General features: G+C 32.4%; 2 long non-coding RNA genes across 7 annotated transcripts; both read right to left on the bottom strand.

Moving 5' to 3' along the window:
- Nucleotides 1-579: 579 nt before the first annotated feature.
- LOC150036857 (uncharacterized) lies at nucleotides 580-4787 on the bottom strand. The gene is made up of 2 exons (XR_016528875.1): nucleotides 3947-4787; nucleotides 580-823 (listed from the first exon to the last, which is right to left on the bottom strand). It is a non-coding gene; the product is annotated as an uncharacterized LOC150036857 (long non-coding RNA).
- A 1014-nt stretch (nucleotides 4788-5801) lies between these two features.
- LOC120075404 (uncharacterized) lies at nucleotides 5802-12167 on the bottom strand. Of its 6 annotated transcripts, none has more exons than XR_016528878.1 (3): nucleotides 11774-12167; nucleotides 10523-11624; nucleotides 5802-6167 (listed from the first exon to the last, which is right to left on the bottom strand). It is a non-coding gene; the product is annotated as an uncharacterized LOC120075404 (long non-coding RNA). The 6 variants fall into 6 exon arrangements; XR_016528881.1 differs by having other exon boundaries at nucleotides 10523-11669; nucleotides 11774-12159; XR_016528880.1 differs by having other exon boundaries at nucleotides 10523-11720; nucleotides 11774-12159.
- Between the last annotated feature and the right edge of the window lie 3181 nt (nucleotides 12168-15348).

The raw sequence follows: 15348 nt of genomic DNA on the forward strand, positions 1-15348 counted from the left end.
CCAGCAAATAATCACCGTCAACGACTACTGTGGAATCACACTGCAACATGCACCAACGGGCACTTCCGACAACTAGACTCTGACAATCACCATCGGCAACTACCTCAAGCAAAGACCACCTTTGTCAATCATCTCCAATGACCACCTCTAATGTCCAACTTCGCACAACTATCACTTTTGATGACCAACTTTGATTATCACCTTTGGTGATCAATTCCATGGATTATCTCCAACAATTAAGTTAAACGACCAACTCAATTGTTCATACACTAAAAAGCCAAAAACAATAGTCATCTTATTTAGTAATTTCAGATAAGTCTTAACCTATAATTTCACATAAGATGTCATAAAACCCTCTAAGCCCCATGATGGACTACCTTTTTTTTGTGCATATTACACTCACACATTCCACTAATGTAAAAGTATATTATAATTTTGTTGTTTATATAAACCAAGAGTATTTTGTCTATCTCAAGTACAATAGTTACGTGTAAAACTTGTGAAATATATATGAAGGTCTTAAGTTGGCATCTCAAGTGAGTGTTAAAAATTTGGGAAACTATGTATGAAATCGAAGGATTAAAAATAAAATTAAACAAATAAAAATAACCTCTAGAAAATAATACTTTTTTGGATTACAAAAAGCAACACCAAATACCCCTAACTTAATAACTCAACTCTGCATCCAAATACAAACTTCGCATAACTCTACAGACATATTGACTCCAAACTTGTGAAAATGGATATTTGGACGAAACTAAACATCATTATTACCCAATGTTGTCCTTGAATCGTGATTGATCAGTCCAAAGCTCATAAGAAACTACAAATAAATCAAAGATCTGAAAGTTAGGGTCTAATTTTGAGCATAGTGAAGAGACTTTGAAAGTTGTTAAATTGAATCTTTACCCGTTAATTTCGTATAAAAAAATTGTATTATATAAAGCCAATGACATAGAAATTGTATATCAATTATAAACATGAAAATGTTATCTATGAAAGATAAACATAAAAATAAAAGCAATGATTAGGTGCAACCTATATACTCCCGACCACTTCTTTACCACACAAAAAAAAATTGAAAAAATAATTTTTTAAAAAATAAAATTGTCACGTGACAGTATTTTATTGGACTATATTTGAGATGCATCAAGATAGATGTATCCAAGGGAGTACCCAAATTTTTCTTTAAAAATAATCTAAAGAAACATATAAAAATAGTTGTTGGTAGGCATAAAAAGAATCGATCATCAATAAGACCAATGGACAAATTCATGGAAATAAAAATAAACATTAAAATTGCTCATCAATAATGGACACACAAATGATTAATAAGTGATAGACATTTTATCAATAATACACATTAGAATGGTTTATTAGTGATAAACAGAAAATTATTTGTCAATGATTGAGGTTTGCCAATGATAAATTATTAAATGGTTTATCGATAATAAAAGTTTATCACTGATCAACTATATACATTGTACATCGATGATAGACTAGAAATTTTTTAAAAATTAAATTATTTGTTAATTATTTATTTGTGTGATATATTTACAAATACGGGATCCATTTTTACAACCTAATACAATTATCCTATATAAAAGTAATTTTAATTATTCTTCTCGCAATTGGATCGAGAATCATCTTTGCAAATTGCTATTTGTTATATATTGTTTACAATAATATGAAGATAGAAATTTGAAAATAATGAATTCATTAAAATAGAGTTATATTTCATGTTTTTAAATGTGTTTGATAATAGATTCAGAAATTAAATTCCAATTTAAATAAATTTTAAAATGTGATTAAAAATTTATTTAGGTACTTATTAAATATATTTAGCAGACTCAGAAATTAAATTCATATTACACTACTAATTAACTTGTTTTATGTTACAATTTTTTGTATAATTATTAACCTGTAATATCATATAATATATTGTATATTTCAAATTTAACAAAAAAAATATTTGAATTTATAACATGAAATAATATAATTGTTATTGTTTTTATCATTTTTAATATAATCTGCATTTTAAAATTTTGAATTCAAAATCTGGATACATTGAAAACATTATAAAAAAAATAAAAAAATAAAAAATCAGAATTTGCACGATTTGGATCACAAAATCTGAAAATAGTTTTCATAAACAAATTTCAGACTACCAACCGAATACATATTCGCTGAACTCTGTGAATCTGAAAACATAAAACAGAATATAAGTTACCTACCAAACAAACCCTAAAATATTTCACTATTTGAATTTCTATCTATCATATTTTTAAGTGTGGTTTGCAATCATTTTTTTTCCCCATGCCCATCATACAACTAGCAAATATTGATATTTACATTCAATCCAACTCAACTACCAGTTTATTTTGTTTGAAAAAGAAGGATGTAACTATGACATTTTTAGATAACTGAAAGATTTGTTAAAAACAATCACTTGCAAGTAATACTTAACGAGGATCATTTGTATAAAGTTGAACTATAATGTCAGTCAAAAACCAACATTATAGGGGTACGATGTCGGACAGACGACCGATAACAAAGGTGTTATTAAAGGTGTTTAATGTTAGTTTCCGACTAACATTAAATATGACCCATATTGAACACCTTGAATAACACCTTCTTCGATGTCAGTCACTTTTAATGTAGATCCACTTTTGATGTCGATCAATGACCAACATTAAAGGTGTTTATCTGAAGTTAAACGTCTGTCATTGTTTATTCGTTAAAAAATTAAATATAAAATCTTGTTTGTGCACAAACCTAGTAATATTTTTCTATCACCAATAAAAGCACAAAATAAGAAGGCAACTAGACAAATGGCCAAAAGAGAATGACGAACCTGTTTGGATTACTTAAGAAAAAAATGTTTTTCAAAAAACTCATTTTTATTTAAACACTTTTGATTAAAACTATTTAAGATACACTTCAAAAACTATTTTGAGTGGTTGTCAAACACTTTAATTTTTTCTAAAATGACTTATTTTTTTAATTAAACACTTGAAAATGTATTCCAAATACACACGACACTTAAAAATGACCAAATATACTTTTTCTTTGTGAAAATGGTCAAACGACTAATTTTGATACTATTTAAAATGTTAGACAAAAATACCCACACTGCCAAATCCCTATGAACATGGTGTGTTTCAAACAAATCTAAAAATGAACATGATCTAAAAAACTAAATCACCCTAAATCTTTCATAAATTTGAATTTTGAATATTGTGAAGCAAATAAAAATATATATATCAAGACTAACTCTACTTCTTAAAAAACAATATCTAAAATAATATCATTAAAACAAAAGTAGAGCTAACAAATCTAAAAATGATAATTAGAAATTAATGATTGAAAATAGAAAAGTTATACCTTTTAGGCTTTTCCATACCACCAAAATTAATGTGAATCATAAAATATATTTAGTTATAATTTAACTCAAAATTTAGACACACGATATATATAAATACTTTGTATTCAAAATAGCTATTGAATTAAGCCAATAGTATAAGCCCAACAAATACCATCTAATTTTGAAATACGTTGTCATACATACTTTTAATCTTCATTAGTATGAGTCATGTAATTATCTTGTATTAGCTAGAATTTTTGTCATATTTTGTCACAAGCTTTATTCTAAAAATAATTTAAATCTCATACAAATCAATGTAATAGCTAAAAACTTCGTCAAGTCATCCAAATGAAAATATTATGTACTAGAAAATTGTTGACTAAATCACACAAATACTCTCTATACTAAAACCTAAAGTCATTGATGCATACTCTACAACTTCCCCATAAATATACAAATTCTTCAAATGCCCAATTCATTTTTCATTTTGATTATTTGAAAGTCTCACTAATTAATATGAAAAACACTTTGAAACCTTAATAATAATAATAATAATAAATAAATAAATAAAACATTATATACCTATAGGCTATAGGACATGGATTTTGACTGCCACCTCATCCTCCAAGACAACCTAGTTTTTCGATAATAAGGTCAAAAAATTCATGTCCAAGAGACATCATTATGGTTTTGGCAAGGTGTGAGTGTTGTACGAGCCATATTTTGAAATTGTTGTTTAACTCAACCGTCAATGAGGAAGATAAAGTCGATAGTGTCAAAGAGATTGGAAAATTTGCTCGACATTAGAGATGGGAACATTAACGATAAACATAATATAGAGATAGAGGTTCAGTTAAAAATAATAATAATAAATCTAGAAGTGAAGATATATATAATATTTTTGTTGGAGATATAGAAAAATCTTTTAATTAATTAAAATGATATAATTTTAAGTTTCAAAGAATCAATTTTACAGCCAATAATATTTGTAAATACCATTTCAAAACTACCTAAAAAAGCATGTAATCACATACTTGTGGGTAAATATGGAATAATCTAATGAGTAGTGTCCCTCCTATGAAGGAGATACTTCATGTGCACAAAGAATCTATAGATACCAATACGTCTAGATACTTCCCACAAATACCAAGTCCAAAACTAAAAGGAAAAAAAATAAAAGACCAAACTCTAAAATCATCTAATCTTAAATCTTCATATTCATATTTGAATTCCTACAAAATCTACCAAAATATAAGCCACTTGAATATCTTCTACAATTCAATGAAGAATTCTTTCTTTATCTTCATACTTCTCTCTCTAATCTTCTTTGCTTTGATCAATATGAATCACTTTTCTATTGCATTTTATTGATTATTTTACATCTAAGAAACTCTTTGTGTTTTATTTCAATATGTGTATTGTATTTTTATATTATTGTCATTAACTTATATACTAAATTTATCTATATTCTAGATTTAAAAAAAAAAAAAAAAAAAAAAAAAAAAAAAAAAAAACACATCTTCAACATATGAATATCTTAGTTATTTTAAAAAAAAAATTGACATATCGTCGTATCCTATCGTATCCGTATCTTATATCCGTGTATGTGCTTCATAGCCCTCCTTAAATACTATTGGACATATTTCAATAGATTAAAAAAATGGACTCTTTCAAAATCACACCTACATTTTGGTCAGCAATTTCTCCAAAATAAAAAACTTCGGGTCTAGTTCGGGTTAGGCAAAAATACAAATTGAAAAATCGAGTGCACCATTAAAACATATATAATAAGCGTCAATACTTAACTTCAAAAGGCACTCTTTTCTGGATGGTAAGAAGGCAAATTTGAGTACACAAGATCATCGCTTCAAAAATGGGAGTGCAAGATTCTATTTTAATTTCAAACATTTTCGAAAAAAAAAATATTCCCTTCTCGCCAAAAATTCGTGCACTCTTTGTTAGTTATTTCATAAAATTTCGTGCACTAGGGGTTTTCTATTTCTTTAACCGATATCGGTTCGGTTCCGATTTTCTTCAAAAACTGAGTCAAACCGAATCGTTTACACCCCTATTACACCCAGAAAATAAATGAATCATACCTTAAAAGAGAGATTTCCCAATATACGGAACTAATATTTACACAAACCACCAAAGCACGAAGCAAACCTCCTACAGAAACATCAGGCTCATTCTTATAGCCACAAAAAAATTACACAAAAACGGAACAAAAGCATAAATCATGAATTCAAGAACATAAAAGGAAACAAATTAAAATAACCTACACCGAGGATTTATACATCAACCATATATCAAGTAAAATTTCAGCATTACCTCTACTAAGAATACACATCTGCACAAATAATGTAGCACAGTTCTATAACAAATGGGACCAACGTCCCTCCAGAAACTACAATCAAGAACAAAAAAGTTGGAGATATGAACAAAAAAAGAAACGGGGGTGGTTCTCATAAAAAGACAAATAAAACTGAAGTATGTGTTTATAAATCATCAAAATCACATTTTCGAAAATTTTGAACTTTTGAGATATGTGTTTCTGAATCCCATTTCTCAAAATGGCCCACTCGACACTTATTCAACACAATTATTGTATCCCATGTATTCAAATAAAATCCAAGTTCGTCGTAACAGAGCTCTAGTTATTTCACATTGTTGGAAACTCACAGTACTGATTTGTAGCCACCATTAGGGATGGAAGCGATTTGCAAAATGACAGATTCTTGATAGTGGGGAGCTCACATTTGGACAACTCCCTAAAGTGCCTAAACATTTGTCGGGAAAACCACTGCCCACCAGAAAGAAATCCAATATGTAAAAAATTGTTACAATCACACAGAATTATTCTTTCTCCCGACCGAATTACAAGAGCATTCTCTCAAAGCTTTTGTACCACTCACTCTCTAATCTCACTCTCAAAGTAGAGAATACAAAAAGAGAATTAAGTAAGTTAGCACACCTAAATTTAAAATGTTTCTAACTGAAACGATTTCAAACCAAATGCATAAGCTCCTTTTATAATGCTTGAAGCTCCATCACTTTCTTGAACATTTTCGATATTGGACAATTACACTTTTAATATTTAGCCAAAACCCAACAACATTTTTACAATTGCCTTCTGATTCCACGTCTTTCAGACTCTCATCCAACATTTTTTTGCATGTTTTGCAATTGTCTTTCTTGAAAAATAAATGAAAATCCAACTCAAATGCAAAATGAGTTACCCAAAAACTTTGTAGCCTAAGAAGCATGGATACAAATACGAGATACGAATACGACACGACACTGACACGGTGACACATCATTTTTCTAAAATTTAGGACATGGACACACCAAGGACACATTTATTAAAATATATATTTTTTAACATATATATATCATTTTTAAACAAGGAAATTTAAAGTTAATGAGTTTGTTTATTTCTATGCTTAAAAAATTAATTCGATGTAGTTCGCTCTCAAATTTTATTATTTTTGTGATATATGTGTTGACTTTGTAAGAGTTTGATGCATGTCTACTAAATGTTGGTTCTAGTTTGGCTTTGTACAACTAGTGTCCAACATATCTATTGCACTAACAAGTGTCAGAGTGTCTAAGTGTCCAACACGAACACGCTAGCCAAATTAAAGTGTCCGTGCTTCTTATTTTGTGATAGAATTAATCTAGACTCATATTCAAGATACATGAATTACATTTAACTAGAACTTGAATATTACTTTATTTTCTTGGCTTGCTTACAAATGACAAATCAACGAAGTAGGCCCTCACAATACAACTCAATAGATAAGAGAAAAGATTGTTCTCTTACTCACACAAGATTGGAGAAACTAGAATTTGAATATTACTTTATTTTCCTGCCTTGCTTACAAATGACAAATCCTACACATATTTATACTAGTAAGAAAATAAAAGACATCAAAAGACATCAATGATAAATGCAAATACATGTGACTTTTCACCAATACATGAACATTCATCAATATATCTTGTAATTCATGTATTCAACTATTCATGTATCTAATTAAATGTAATTCATGCACCTTGAATATAAGTCTAGATTAATTCTATCATCCTCCCTTAATCTAGACTTGAGCAACTCCAAGCTTTTCTCTGAACTTAACAAATAAGTCAAACTTCAGTGCCTTCGTAAAAATATCCGCCACCTGATCTTGAGTCTTGCAATGTTTCACCATCACTTCTCCATCTTTAACCAAGTCTCTGATAAAATGATACTTGATTCTAATATGCATGCTTCTTCCATGGAAGACTGGATTTTTTTATAATGCAATGGCAGAACCATTATCACAATATAAAGTATTCTAACTTCTTTGCGTACACCTCAATTCTTTCAACATCCATCTAAGCCATAAAGCTTGACATCCAGCTCCAGATAAAGAGATGTATTCTGCTTCAGTGGTAGAAAGAGCAACAATAGGTTGTTTCTTTGAAGTCCATGAAAAAACACCCGAACCAATGCTAAAAACATAACCAGATGTGTTTTTATGATCATCAACATTACCACCCCAATCATTATCACAAAATCCAACTAACACTGATTCTGGAACTTTCTTGTAATAAATTCCAAAATTAATATACTCCCATAAGCTAAGGGGCAAATAAACTCTCATATACCAGATAAGCTGAGAGGCAAATTAGATGATAAATCAGAAAAATGTATCATGGTAGGCTATAGTGAAAATTCTAAAGCTTATCGATTGTATAATCCTTTGTCGAAAAAGATTATTATCAGTCGGGATGTGATTTTCAATGAAGATGAATCCTAGAACTGGGATGTCGTTGGAGAAGCAGAAAGTCCATATCATGTTAGCATGGAAAGGAATGGAGATGCTCAAGACTTAGAGCAAGTAGAGTCAGGCAGTGGCGTCATCTTTATCTGCATCGCCATCTTCCACAAGTGATGATGATATGTTACCAAGGAGAATGAGAAATATTCAAGAAATTTATAATGCTACTAGCAGAATTGATGATGATGTGGCTGATTTTGCATTATTTTCCAGTGTTGATCCTATAAATTTTGATGAGGCGATCCAAGATGAAAAATGGAAGATTGCAATGGATCAAGAAATTGATGCAATAAAAAGAAATGAAACATGGAAGTTGATGGATCTTCCAGTAAACAAACAAGTTCTTGGTATAAAATGGGTGTACAAAACAAAACTGAAGTCAAATGACAAAGTTGAAAAATACAAGGCAAGACTTGTTGTAAAAGGCTACAAGCAGGAATATGGTGTGAATTATGAAGAGATCTTTGCTCCTGTGACAAGAATTGAGACAGTTCAATTGATTTTGTCTTTGGCTGCACAAAATGAGTGGAGAGTTTATCAAATGGATGTAAAATCCGCTTTCTTGAATGGACACTTGAAGGAGGAGATATTCGTTGAACAACCTTTGGGTTATGTGAAAAAAGGAGAAGACAAAATGTACAAGTTGAAAAAGGTCTTGTATGGATTGAAGCAAGCTTCGTGAGCTTGGTATAGTCACATTGACAGCTTTTTTATAAAGACAGGTTTTCAAAGGTGTCCATGTGAGCATGCACTCTATGTCAAAGAAGATAAGTATGGCAAACTTCTTATTGTTTCATTATATGTCGATGATATGTCAAAGAAGATAAGTGTGGCAAACTTCTTATTGTTTCATTATATGTCGATGATTTGCTTTTTACTAGAAATGATAAACTATTGAGTGATGATTTTAAGAATTTCATGAAAAGAGAATTTGAGATGAGTGATATGGGTCTCATCCATTATTTTTGGGAATTAAAGTCAATCAAAAAGATGGAGAGATTGTCATCTCACAACAAAAGTATGCTCGTGATTTGCTGAAAAAAATTCAAAATGGAAAACATTTTTCCTTGTAACACGCCCATGGATGCAAATTTGAAATTGAGCAAGAATGATATTGGAGAAGATGTTGATCCAAGCTTATACCGAAGCTTAGTTGGAAGCTTGATGTACTTGACTGCAACAAGACCTGAGATTCTATTTGCTGTAAATATGTTAAGCAGATTCATGTCAAGCCCAAAAAGAAATCATTGGGAAGCAGGTAAGCGAGTGCTTCGTTATATTCTTGGCACTATTAATTTTGGAATTTATTACAAGAAAGTTTCAGAATCAGTGTTAGTTGGTTTTTGTGATAGTAATTGGGGTGGTAATGTTGATGATCATAAAAGCACATCTAATTATGTTTTTAGCATTGGTTCGGATGTTTTTTCATGGACTTCAAATAAACAACCTGTTGTTGCTGTTTCTACCACCGAAGCAGAATACATCTCTTTATCTGCAGCTGGATGTCAAGTTTTATGGCTTAGATGGATGTTGAAAGAATTGAAGTGTACGCAAAGAAGTCTTCCATGGAAGAAGCAAGCATATTAGAATCAAGTATCATTTTATCAGAGACTTAGTTAAAGATGGAGAAGATGGTGAAACATTGCAAGACTCAAGATCAGGTGGCGGATATTTTTACGAAGGCACTGAAGTTTGGCTTATTTGTTAAGTTCAAAGAAAAACTTGGAGTTGCTCAAGTCTAGATTAAGGGAGGATGATAGAATTAATCTAGACTTATATTCAAAGTGCATGAATTACATTTAATGAGATATATGAATAGATGAATATATGAATTACAAGATACATTAATGAATGTTCATGTAGTGGTGAAAAGTCACATGTATTTGCATCTATCATTGATGTCTTTTGATGTATTTTCCTACTAGTATAAATATGTGTAGGATTTTTCATTTGTAAGCAAGGCAAGAAAATAAAGTAATATTCAAGTTCTAGTTTCTCCAATCTTGTGTGAGTAAGAGAACAATCTTCTTCTCTTATCTATTGAGTTGTATTGAGTTGTATTGTGAGAGCCTACTTCGTTTCCAACAGTTTGTAGCACTAGTATATTGATGTTTAACAGTTTAAGGGTTTAAAAGTTACCTAAGAGATTAAAATTTGAGTCATAGCATGCAGAAAATAATCAAAACTTGAGACACAAAAATCTATCAAGTGCAATAGAAAACTACTATGCTTTCACTTATCATGAACATGATGACCGAATTAAGGTGCAACAACATAGAAATCATCCTCTGTTAGAGAAAAATGCAAATGACAAATGACAAGTTTTCGATGTGCTTACGTGGCAGTGGTACCAGACAGAATATGAAAGGATAAATCTATCGGCTTAAACCATAGGACTTTTTACTATCTCTTTGTACATTTCCCTCCACGACCTACAAACAACAACATGTTTTTAGCAGGGACCATAAGTGAGCCAATAAAATTATGGATATAAAAAAATTCCACAAAAACATAAGTCCCATTTGGTAACCATTTCGTTTTTTGTCTTTTATTTTTGAAAATTAAGTCTATTTCCCCCTCATTTCTTACAATGATTTGCATCTTTTTCAAATAAAATGATGGTTGAATTTTTAGCCAAATTGAAAAAACAAAAACAAGTTTTTAAAAGCTATTTTTTTTTAGTTTTCAAATTTTGGCTTGGTTTTCTAAACCATTGGTAAAAAGTAGATAATAAAGTAAAAAAATTGGAGGTGAAAGTAGTGTCTATAGACTTAATTTTCAAAAACAAAAAATCAAAAACGAAATGGTTACCAAACGGGACCATAATTTTAACTTATCAAACATACCTTAACCGCAAGTTCAAGAAGCAGTATACTTCTTTTTTATGAGGGACAAATCAAAGCGACGAAGTGTTCTAGAAGCAATAACTAATAACAGCTTCTAAGTTTCCAACAGACACAAGCCTAACGATAAACAGTTAGATAGACAAAGGTAATGCAGATTGAATTCTTTAGAAGGAAAGTATATATCAATAGAATCACTAACAACAAAAGCCACCTTTACTCTTTCAGATAAAATGCTCTGCCTTCTCATTAACTTCTTGGGGTTGCAGGTCAAACCAATGTATATTTGACTATATCAATGTCAAACAATCAGCATAATATTGACAGAATACAAGGGAAAAAGTTGCATCAAATTGAAGATGGAAATGGCAATTCCATAATCACATTCATTACAATAAAATGCAGCATATGCAAAATGGAACTTACATTCCCCAGTGACCTTATTTTTCATCAATGGTGCCTCCAAACTGAACTTTCCCATCCCCGACGTCTCCCTTGGACTTGTATTCATTCACTTCAACATGCTTCTCATCAACATTTCCACCATTATCTTCTTCCTTTACCCAATCCTCAAACCGCTTCCTCTCCCTTCTTCCCCTACAACCCAAGTTTGCTTCCTCATCTTTCTAATCTCCTCGCCTCCTTATATATATATATATATATATATATATATATATATATAAACAACGAACCCTAAGAAATCAGGAAGGATTAGGGCAAAATTCTTAGAAAAAAAGTTTACTAACCCGCGGTCGACCACCATGAGCACACCATCCATGGGGAAGCTTCCAAGAACGAGACCGATACCACTCCCTAAGCGAAGTTTTCCCCAAAATCACCGCGCCGGCGTTCCTCGGGCGACTGACCATCGTCGCATCTCGAGCCACCACCGAACCCAGCAACGCGAAGGATTCGGCGGTGGTATTGCCGACCCTTAGTCGCAATAGTGTCCTTGAGCATCACTGGAATTCCATGGTGGAGTTCGCCTACAGCTTTTCCACCGGCGAGCATCCTCTCTCCATCGGCGGCTTGCAGATTCACGATGAAAAGGTGAATAGGAAGAGGAAGAATGGGAAAATTTGCGCAAATTAACTAAAAACCCAAAAACTTGGGAAATTGACATATTTTTCCCTTCAACTTAATTTCTGGAAAATAACACTTCTTAAAAAACTTCTTTTTTGGAAAAAAAAAATATTAATATTGGTTAATTACTTTTCTACCCTTCTCACCTAATTAAATTCAACCACTCTCATCTCCCGTAAATCACCAATTAAATATTTTATCTTAGAATATCTATTTTTAAATTTTTGACTTTTAATTTTTTAAATTTTAATTTTTCATGATTCATGTCATATTTTTCATATGTAATTGAAACTATTTTTAAAATTAGATATTTACTATTCAAATTCATATTTAAAAATGAACATTTTAAATTTTCATAGTGTATCTAATCTAAATTCTTAACCTTACATTGTAACAAGATTTTTCATTTGTTAGTATTGAATGAGAAATTTTGGCAAATCACGAGTTGCCACATCATCAATAAAAGCCCGAGCCTATTGAAAAAATTATAAGTTGGATTGGGCCGAGTAATTAAAGTCGCTCGGGTTCAACCCAATTCAAACTCATGGACCAACGCCCAAGTCCAACTAATTGGGCCCAAAGGCCAGGCCCATAAATCAACCAAGCCCAAAAGCCGATCATCCAAGAAGATCAACAAGCCCAAAAGTCGATCACCCAAGAATAACAAGCCCAAAGGCCGAACATTCAAGAAAATCAACCAACTTAAAGATTATAGTTTATTTTGAAAGCATCAAAATACTATGTGTTAGAGATTGTACTCGCTTTCCACAAAATTAATACAAATATAAAGTTCAAGTTCCACGAAATAAATTTTCCTTGAAATCTCGTGCGAACAAATTGGCACGCCGAGTGGGACATCTTTACCTCTCATCTCTCTCGTCATCCAAGTCAATAAACCTACAAATGGCACCAAAAAAAGTTGTATCCAAATCTACTGTCGCAAGCGATACTTACATAAGCTTTGTCATCATGGAACAACTAATGGAATCTCCTAAAGGCGGGATCGTTATCAGAGAAAATCCCTTGTTAGACGGCTATGTTTCTGCTACTGATCCATTAGATAAAGAATCACACTTTGATGTAGTATCTATCATGGTGACTGACGTAACGGCTAAGTCAGCCATGGCAAAGATGAAAAAAAAGATAAATTTCCTAATGAAAGTTGTAGAAGAACGAGATCATGAAATTGCTGCTTTAAGAGATTAAATACAGGCTCAAGAAACCGTTGAGTCGAGTCAATCTCCAACTACAAAAGCTAATGACAAAGGAAATCTTGTCTTACATGAAGACCAGCCACAACAATCTACCTCTATTGCCGCCCTATCAGTTCAACAGCTGCAGAATATGATTACAAACTCCATGAGGGCTCAGTATGGAGGACCATCACAATCCTTCTTTATGTACTCCAAGCCATACATCAAGAGAATCGAAGACCTGAGAATGCCAACTGGGTATCAACCTCCAAAGTTCCAGCAGTTCGATGGAAAGGGCAATCCAAAACAATATGTTGCACACTTCATCGAAACCTGCGAAAATGCAGGAACCAGAGGAGACCAGTCAAGTAGTTCGTCCATACCTTGAAAGGAAATGCTTTCGGTTGGTATACTGATTTGGAGCCAGGAGTGATTGACAGTTAGGAACGGCTAGAAAGGGAGTTCCTGAACCGCTTCTACAATACAAGGCGCACTGTTAGTGGAGATGTGCACTCAAGGAATGCACCGGGAGCTTCTCTACATCCTACAAGGGATAAAACCTTGTATGTTTGAGAAGTTGGCAACACGCGCTCGTGACATGGAGCTAAGCATCGCCAATAAGAGAACTAAAGATTTACTAGTCCCTGAAGGGAGAAAATACAAGAATGAAGCCAAGGGCACTGAAACGATCATGGATAGTGCCACAAAAGAATCTATGATCATTCATGTGACCCCATGAAATTTTCCTCCAAAGGAAAACAAACAAAATTTGAAAGAAGGCACAATGAGGGCGAGAAGCACCGTCCAACTCTTAAAGAAATAAGAAGGTTTATCCATTCCCTGACTCTGATGTGGCAGATATGTTAGAGCAATGCTAGAGAAGCAACTTATTCAGCTGCCAGAATGCAAGCGACAGGAACAAATAGAAAAAGTAGATGATTCTAACTACTACAAGTATCATCAGGTCATTAGTCACCCAGTTGAAAGATGCTTCGTGATGAAGGAACGAATTCTGAAGTTGGCTGGTGAAAAGGAGATTGAGCTAGATTTGGATGAAGTAGCTCAGATAAATCATGCTACAGTAGCGGCGACTTCAAGTGTTCTAACACTGTCTGTGTCCCATGCTCAAAGACAAAGCCTGATCCAGTTCGGAGCCTTCGAGCCTATAGTTGTTCGATTCTAGCAAGAGATTCAAACAGAAAATTCCAAAAAGAAAGATGAGCTCGTTGAAGATGACAACAAAGGGTGGATATTTGTGACTCATCGAAAAAGAAGACAGCCAAATTCAACCCAAAAAGAGTCGCATTCCTATCGAAGCTACAGAAGAAGGAATGAGACTCATAAAAAGAAAGGCAAAAAGATGACATGGAAGCCTAAGCCTGCTAAGAAAAAAGACAGGGACTTCCCTCAATTTCGATGACCGGAAACTTGGGCAGAATTTCTCCCAATAAGCTTTCTCAATAATCATCCAGAGAAAGTATTAGAAGTTATTGCATGTCACACTGTCGGCATGGTGGAAGTCAACAATAATCATATAACTGCCGAAGAAGTCAATAACTCAGAAGAAATGAAGCAAATAACTTCTGTTTTCGATCGTATTAAGCCTTCAAATGCTCGATCTTTAGTCTTTCAAAGATTAAGTATGGCCACGGTAGGAGAAGAAAACCAATGCCCAACGACTACTTCTATTTGAACTTCAGCCTTCAAAAGGCTAAGTATATCCACATCAAAGAAAGATTAACCTTCAACATCTGCTTTTGATCGTCTCAAGACAACAAACGATCAACATAAAGGAAGGATAAAAATTTTGAAGGCAACATCATTTCATGAAGAAAACAATGACGAAAAGATTCATAGTCGTGTTTCTTCATGCATGAAGAGGAAATTGTCTATTGATATAAATACAAAAGGTTCCTTGATAGTGAAGCCAAAACTCATCATATTGATGAATCCTATAAATAAATAGGATGATCAAAGCCATGATGACATAAGAGCTTCTTAAATTTAAATGTAGAAGTTCTTTATTGCAAGAGCCTAAACTGCAT

The sequence above is a fragment of the Benincasa hispida genome, chromosome 4 (assembly GCF_027475165.1).
Source record: "Benincasa hispida cultivar pf3 chromosome 4, pf3_genome.v1.1, whole genome shotgun sequence".
Classification (NCBI taxonomy): Eukaryota; Viridiplantae; Streptophyta; class Magnoliopsida; order Cucurbitales; family Cucurbitaceae; genus Benincasa; species Benincasa hispida.